This window comes from Biomphalaria glabrata, chromosome 1, assembly GCF_947242115.1.
Source record: "Biomphalaria glabrata chromosome 1, xgBioGlab47.1, whole genome shotgun sequence".
Classification (NCBI taxonomy): domain Eukaryota; kingdom Metazoa; phylum Mollusca; class Gastropoda; family Planorbidae; genus Biomphalaria; species Biomphalaria glabrata.
The window spans coordinates 51,993,489-52,002,206 of record NC_074711.1 but is presented as its reverse complement, the minus strand read 5'-3'; positions in this window follow the sequence as shown (position 1 = coordinate 52,002,206).

The window sequence follows — 8,718 nt, the reverse complement described above, 5'->3', positions numbered from 1 at the left end:
ATAGATCTATATTTAGAAACTTAAAAAGCAATTCAGTTTTAGTTTTAGACGTATAAATGTAATATTTCCGATTTTATTTTTATCTTATTACTCGGCCTTGACCTACACAATGTTTGGATCACAGTGGTGTTTGTGATACTTTATTGACAACTCAGGGCTCCGAAGTAACGTAACACTTTAATAGTTCAATAAATAACAGCCAATACTGTACTGGCAACACGTACACTGTACAAATATATCTCCGATAACACCGTACCGCCGTATCAACTCTTGCACTGGCCTCTACGTCTCGTTCCGGGCTTGAACTGGGTTCAACAGTTCAGGACTGACTTCACACACTAGGCTCGTTGTGTCGGACTCGATCGCAGACCAAGATCAAGACGCCAGTCGTCTCAACTGTACTTGACAGTACTCCGCACTGAACCGTCGTAATGCTCCGTACAGAACCACACCGTTGAACTGTGCTGTAGTTGACCGTGTTCTGAGCCCCTGTCGTGAACCTTCTGTCGTGAACCCTCTAGACTGCGACAGCTCCGCTCTTTATATAGGGTCCCTATGCTGGCCTTCTAGAACCAGACGGAACATCGCTCGACGTTTCTAGCTTCGTCACATGACTACACCCCTCGTGACGCCTCTGAGCTCTGTTCACGACGGCGATCCTTCCCGAACCTTCATGTTGACAGTCGTCTCGGCTGACTGTCGTAGCTCGTCACGGTTGACCGCTCGTCTAGCGCTGGCCTGGGGCGATTTGCGTCGGCTGACTACACACACACACCACTACCCTTATCTGTGCCACCACCAGGTTTATAACAATAGGTATTTCCATTCTTCTAGACATCGAAATATATCGATTTAGAGGCCTGCTCTAGCGTAGATGCAGGGGCGGACGGCTATATGGGCAACCTGGCAAATATACATATAAAGAGCTATATAAACAACTCTACGATATGGATATTTTATTTACATAGGGACATCACAATATATTATCTGCCTCATAAGTTCTAGACTTGGGCGGAACTTTGTTCTCTCCTTTCTAATGTCAACATCCTTCCCAGTCAATAGACTTTAATAGTGAGCACCTACAGTACTATCTAGGATGGCGGTGTGCGTGGCAAGGTTATAACATCGCCCCCTTCTTAACAATTTTCGTCCCGAAAAGAAACAGTGCAGTGGAGGCTGACAGTTCAAATGGAGGTCGATCGTTGGGAGCCACAGACAGCAGGGAGCATGTTCCCCACGAAACCATATCTGCGCTGTTTTCGGTGCTTTCTCTTTCTCCAGTTGATCAATCTGTTTTTGAGACGATGTCGTGATCGTTGCTTCAACTCTTCACGACCGGTGTCGCTGACGCTAGCCACCTGACTCATAGAGTTTATGGAGGTCACTGTTGTAGTTCCCAGGGCCGTTGTTCCAAGACACCGCGTCAGCAGACTCCTTCGATGGACGTCTTGTGAAGAATTCGTTGTCCCACAGAAAGCCAGCAAAACAGTTTGCTGGTAGCTGATCTGCCATACATTTTGCAAGTATTTCCTCTGCCACGCAGTTGGCAGGTATCTTCTCTGCCACGCAGGTTGCAGGTAGTTCTATCTTCTCTGCCACAAATTTGCAGGTATCTTCTCTGCCACACATTTGCAAGTATCTCCATTTGAGACGCCGCCCGTACAGTTCTTGCTATACGCCTGTGTGCAGTTATCAAGATTTGAGTTTCCCTCGAAGGTACTGGCAGATAGAGATCTTATAGGCTCATAGCAACAGGCTTGGACGCAGAGCCAATGTTTTTTTTTATCTGTCCGGTTTATTGAGGTACTCGTCACGGGTATATCAGGAACATAAGTTTTAGGCTAATAAGACTTCTTCTGTTTCTTCATTTGTCTTTTTTCTTTTAATTGAGATCGTCGTCGTGTAACACACGTTTTGATGCTTAGAAGTATGTTATTCCTTAATGTGTCTGCTGTATGCTGTATGTATCTTGTGTTGCTTCACTTCTGCTGACGCGAATGTCGTATGGAACTAATAACTAGTGTAGCACAACAGATATTAGAAAACACGAGTAACTCCCTTCTCAGCAGACATATTAATATGAAATAAAATATATATAGGCAATCCAGCCATAAGGCTAAATGAATGAATAAACAATAGCTTCCAGAATCATTTGTGAAATTCAACATCAAATACATTTCATAATGATACTTAATAACACTTTACTCAATGTAACAGCATTCCTTAAAGCACAAGTCCTTCCTCTCTGACGACTAGGTAGTGACTGCCTGTCTGACCGCATGGTCAGATTCAGACTGAGAGCTTTCACGTGAATTGAACACGAACTATCCATTAGTGAACATAAGTCACTCCATGTCACATTGATTCTCAAACAACGCTGTGACACGTCGCAGCAATCTTTGTCACGTTTCACGTTTTGAAAGTCACACTTGCAAGACATGCCCACAACACAGTCACAAACGGCGCTCCAATCCCCAGCATCTCTGTCACCACTGTTTATACAGCCACGCTACAGTCCCGACCATGCAACTTATTCACCAACGAGTCTACAGGCAACTGCTCCTTCACCAAGTCTATTCCTCCTTTCGCTTGCGACACCTTTTATCAGTTCGGTCTATTTGTCCTTCCACTTGCAATACACTTTCATCTACCTTGTTTCCCATCCTGTTAATTTGCTCACGCATTGCATCAACATCTTCCCGAATCTTGCCAAGGAGCTCACAAATCTCCTGCTTAATTTCAAATAGGTAGGTCTCCGGATCTTCTTCTTCATCGATCAGGGCTTGCCGGAGACGAGCTTTAAGAGCCTCTTTGCTACCACCAAGCTTCAGTCGTCGGTAACGAAGTTCCTGCTTTAGCACTTTAATTAAGAGTTGGTCTAGTTGTTTCAAGCATGCCATTGAGATCGAATTCTACCTCCTCTCGTTGAATCCTACTTCCAGATACCAAGGGAGGCAACTCAGCGATATAGATGTTTATATACATGGGTGACATCACAAATACATAGAACGTCTGCCTTGAGAATAGTCTTCTCACAAGTCCTAGACTTGGGCAAAACATCGTTATCTTTTTCCTAATGTCAACATCCTTCTCAGTCTAGTCTCTAACAATGCACACCTTGGATGGCGGTCTGCAAGGCAAGGTTATAACAATATAAAGAATAGGCTGAAAAGCATCATGGTACAATAACCCTTTCAAGATCTCAAGCTGAAAGCTTGTGAGTTTTCACAAGAAATTGTTATGGAAACAAGCACAAACGATTATAAACAAGCATCAACGCTCTGTCATCGAGTAGTTTGTTGATGATGGATCTTCATATTCCTTGGATGTGGATAAGCTGATAAGTAACAATAACGTTTCATGCCCTTTTTACAAAATTTTAATTTTATTTGATTTAAATGTTTTGGTTGTTACTTCAAAATTGCCCAAACATCTCACATGACTGCCGGGGGGGGGGGGGCAGAGTTTGAACCCGCGACTATCGAGGCGACACTCTGGAGCAGGGGTTCTAAAACCTGTGGGTCGCGTTTGCTTTCATTAAGTTTCTAACGTGTTGTAACAAGCATATTTGTACCATAGTTGATAGAAATTTATATTTGTAATATTGTAAGAAAGGGAGATAACTCAGATTACATTATTAAACGAACTGTGAAACGATCGTCAAGCATCAATAAAATAAAAAAAAAGTGGGGCTGACAATGTAGATTAAGAACACGGACATATTGCCAGATGATATAGAGGGCGTTTTTAGGGGACGTAACTATGACGTGACATCCTTGTTTGATGGGAAACATACTTTCTATTTATAGTTACTTCTTTGTTTCTCTTTTATTTTATTTTTTATAATTGCCATTCGAAAATAGACATGCAGACCACATCTTCCTTGTTAAAGAATACATTTTTCAACATTTGAAATTACTGTCCATTAAATGTGTTTTAACACCATAACTGGATTAAACATTTCTATAGTGAAGATCTAATCACGTTGTGAAGAAATTCAATCAATCAAATGCCATCGTCCATGTTATTAAAGGAAATAAATTCATTATGGAACAACCCATGACCTTCGACACAAGAACGTTAAGAAAAAAGAATTCATCATTTGTAAAAGTTCTGTCTGCAAATGTATAAGACCGAACAAACGTCCAAGCTTTGCTGATAGTTTTAAAGGCTGATGGGGTCAAAAAATTCAGACTAGACTCAGATGGCAAGTACCATAATTAAAACATAGCAATTTCTTATTTGTTGGCTCTCAGAATTGTCTGAGTTATGAAACCTCACATCATTACCAAGGAGTTATTGTCAGCGGCCAAGCATATGGCACGAGTTATGATTGGAGCCGAATACGTGAATAAATTGAGTGCGATTTCCATTTCTAATGACACTGTTCACTGGAGATTAGTTCACCTGTCTTCGGATATTATCAATCAGGTCATTCAGGAAATGATGTCTGCTCCTTTTCCAATATTTAGCATCCAGCTTGATGAATCTACAGACGTAAATTGTTCACAATTACTGGTTTACCTGAGATGTATACATAAAGGCGAGTTTAAAGATTAATTTTTTATTTATGCAAACCTCTTGAAACTACAGCATGTAATGTAATTGAAAAAGTTGGTTAATTTTTGGAAAAGTACAAGACTTCTTGGAAAAATATTTATCGTGTCTGCAGAGATGCTGCTCTAAGTATGCTTGGATGTCGGCCTGGATGTCAATGTTTGGTACAGAATAAGTCGCCATAAGAATTCATCGTATCTCACAGTATCATTCATCGACATATATTAGCAACGAAAACACTGCCACAAGTATTGCATCAATATCAATGCAGCTAAATATGATTTCTATTTCTCGTCAATGTCATTTACAATTTCTGGATCAATTGTTTGCTGTCATTTTTTTTCGCGACTTTCTCTTCCATTTGCAAAAACATATCTTTAAGTCTCGTGGTTTTTCTGCCTGTTAGTTATCAAGTCTAAATACAGAAATAAACTTAATGCAGAAGTTATAAATTCCTAATCTAGTAAAAAAAATATTAAAAAACTCCTCAGTCTTCGCTCTAACTGTGGCGTGTTTGAAAAAACATTTTGCAGCAATGTATCACTGTATCAAATACTACGTTTTCCATGCTTAGCATTACTTTTTAAATTGTGTTATGTATGCAACAGGAATATTATAAATACGCAATAGAAAAGGAAACAAATAAAAGTCATAAAAGATACACATTGTTTTTAAATTTAAGCACAACTTTATTTTACACTCAATTAAGCTCTCGCTATATTCAGTTTCTAACAATGGAATGAACATCATGAATATTAGATATGTATATTTTGATAACGATTTTAGAACACAAGTTACATAACATTTACATAAGTCTATGAACAAAAAATTTTTATGGTCGGGAGTCGCCACTTAGTGAGAAAATTGTATTAGGGGGTCGCGGAGCTAAAAAGGTTGAGAACTGCTGTTGTAAACCTACATTTGCATACATGCGTTCAGTTTACGCTACATCATAAAACTTTAATTATTGTGAGGGCAGAAAAAAAAAGGATGGCAAAATGTGTGCAGGATCTATGTAATGTCTATGTATGCACTGGCGGATGCAGCGACCTTTGGTTGAGAAGGCCTACAATTTTTACTTATTTTTAATTATTTAAAATTTAACCAACTTTTATATCATATATCATTTCGCACTCACTGGTTTATACAGAGGCCAATTTCGAATGCCTCTCTATCTTGTCCGCCATTTCGTGTACGTAATTACTTGTAGACCCGAGTAGAGTAACGTCGTCAGCAAAGTCCATGATGTCCGTCTTTCGATTCTTTTCAAGCCATGGAATACCAAAGGCAATCTAATTCATCGCTCACCTCGTCATGCAGTCGATGGCTTGAAGGAAGAGGAAGGGAGACAAGATGCACCATTATCTCACACAGGTCTCGCTGCTAAAAAAACTATTGCTGTTCCTTCTTCTGTTTTAATGCAGCAACTAGATTGACTATAGCTGTCGTAGGATCTGGATGAATTTTTGATGGATGCCATAATCTCTATTTTCCATAGTGATTCTCAATGAACACTATCTAACGCTTTAACTTATCTTATATAATACAGACGTTACTTCAAAAAAGAAGATGATTACGTCCTATGCGTCATGCATATTAACCAATGACTTAAATTCTGCCAAGTCACTGGTTTTCCTGGCTAGATCAGGCAACCCATTCCATGCTCTAATAGCGCTAGGGAAGAAAGAAAGAAAGAGCATTTGTACAAATTTGTCCTAGCATATGGAACGAAGAATGTGCCTTTATCTTTGTGCCTTTCTGAGTATTTTATAAGGTTTTGTTTTTGTATTTGAAGATTATGGTTCAGTGATTTAGGTATAATTGCTACTTTACTTTTAAGTCTTCTTTCCTGAAGGCTTTCTAAATTTAGTGATTTTACTAAATGAATTACTCTAGTCAAATTTGAATATTCGTTTGTTTCTTAAAGTCTACGAAACTGATCATTAGGCGTTTTTTTTTTTGGTATTCTAATTGGTATTGTTCTATGATATTTGCTCTTCACTGAGCCTCTCATCTACAAACTGTTGAAGCCGTCTCAACAGAACAATACTAAGAACTTTGCAGGGACAGAAAGAAGGATGGTTGGCATTTCAGCCGGAGCTTACATTTGCCACTGACTCTGCGGGTCCACACGTCCAATCAGTAGTGGCCCTAGATTTCCTTGTCACCTTTATTTTCTCAATCCAGATCAGTTCTCATTAACTAGGACTTGTTGCTCAACATTTTAGAAGCCTTTCTCGGCATCTATATGATATCAAAAACCATGCAAGCTCTTAACATGACATTTTTGGTTTCAATTTCCGTTTAGTTTCGGTCGTTTTTACGAGGCTATCATTGTTTAACCTTAGCATCAATAAAAACAAGTTGCCGGTAGCTACCAATTAACATCGTTTATTTCGTAAATAAAGAACATCCAATTGGATTTGAATAGAAAAAAACGCGAAGTGATCAAGTTTTCATGTTTGTACCAGTTGGAAGTTTATTGTTAGTTCTACATGAAAGATTCAAAGTACATTTGTAGTGTTGTAACATAGATAAAACTTTTAAAATCATTTTTTAAATGAAAATTAATAAAGAAATATAGTGTTTTCTTGACTTCCGAGGGGGATACATTCCGAGACCGCCCGCTAAATCAAAATTTCCGCGGTTTTTAATTTCATATACGTACACTATTTTTGGATACGAACAGTATCACAAGACATCCCCTAACACTTCAATCTCCTAAACAGGGCCACCGCGAGGGCTGTGGCCGCCTGCGTGCGAAATTAAGAAATGCCGCCCCCACCTTTTTTTTTCTAGAAAAAAAAAATCCTTAAGACTGAGCTGGACACTGCGCCACAAATGACTACTAGCTAATGCTCTTGTATTTGCGACGATTATAATTGATGAGCTGCGGTAGGTATATTACAATGAACAGTGTCATTGATCATGATCTATATACCATTTCTCGCTAACTTTGACCGTTCACAGTGTTAGATGGTCTGGACGTGGATTTATAAACTTGTTTATTATTGTAAGTCAAAGCATAATCTAAAAAACAAAAACAAAAAAAGCTCGAAATACAAAAGACATTGACAGTGGAACTTTTTCAACGTTCCGTACACTTTCATAATCATCACGATTGTATTTTGGAGAGATGTGCATTGTATCCACAATCATCTGGCATGCACGGATTCAGATTTGCTCACAAATCTATTCAACAAATGAAGAGTCAGCGCTGAATATTTTTCTTGAGTTTAATACAATTATACAATGACTTGAAATAAAGCATAGTAACAGTGTTTCTTACATTACCGGGTGGCGACTCTCTAGATTACAATATTTTCGTTCGAGCCTCCTTTAGAAGCTGGGGCTCAGAAGAGCGATGTAGGCTTCCAGTGTGAGATCCGTGAATTTTTTTAATAATATAATTAAAAAAAGAAACTTGGTCACAATTTTTAGGTTTTATTTTTCATTTCTAATAATTGAATACTGTGTATACAATCCAAAGTTACGTCACGAAAGTTCCCTAAAACGTTGTTGATTTTTTTTTTCGAAATTGTGTTGCCAACATCATTTTAAAGCTATGTGAAAAGTTCTTCCTGGAGATAGAATTGAAGATGCGGTAGGTTTCCGATCAAGTCGGTAAGGGGTCTGAACCTTTTTTTTTTTGCCGCCCCCTTCCCCTCAGCCATGTTGTTGGTCGGTTGTTGGCTTGTATCTCCAGACAGCTAGTACAACTGAACCGATGAAGGTGTTTTATATTTTTTAACAAATAAACTTTAAATAACTTGAACAAACTTCTTTGTAAACAAAAACTCAATATAACTGTTATTATTTGCGATTTAACTTGAGATAATGTATAAACTGATATTTAAACGAAATCTAGCTCACAACAACAAAAAGTCTTTACTCTTTCATGTCTTAAAATCGTCTCACATTTGCACTAGGTAGGCCTACTCTAATTTCATCATAGTCACTGCGTAACCACCAATCAATCGCTTAACCTCTTCTCACCCCGCTTAGGAAACACACACACTCCATAATACCCCCTTTTGTCAGGACGTTGCGTCGTCACCCCTCCATATGAGAGGAACTAGCGCCCCCCATCCCAGTGAAAATGTTTTTAAAATTGACTTTTTACTTACCGGTAATAGATCTACTTACATGGAGGGCTATTCG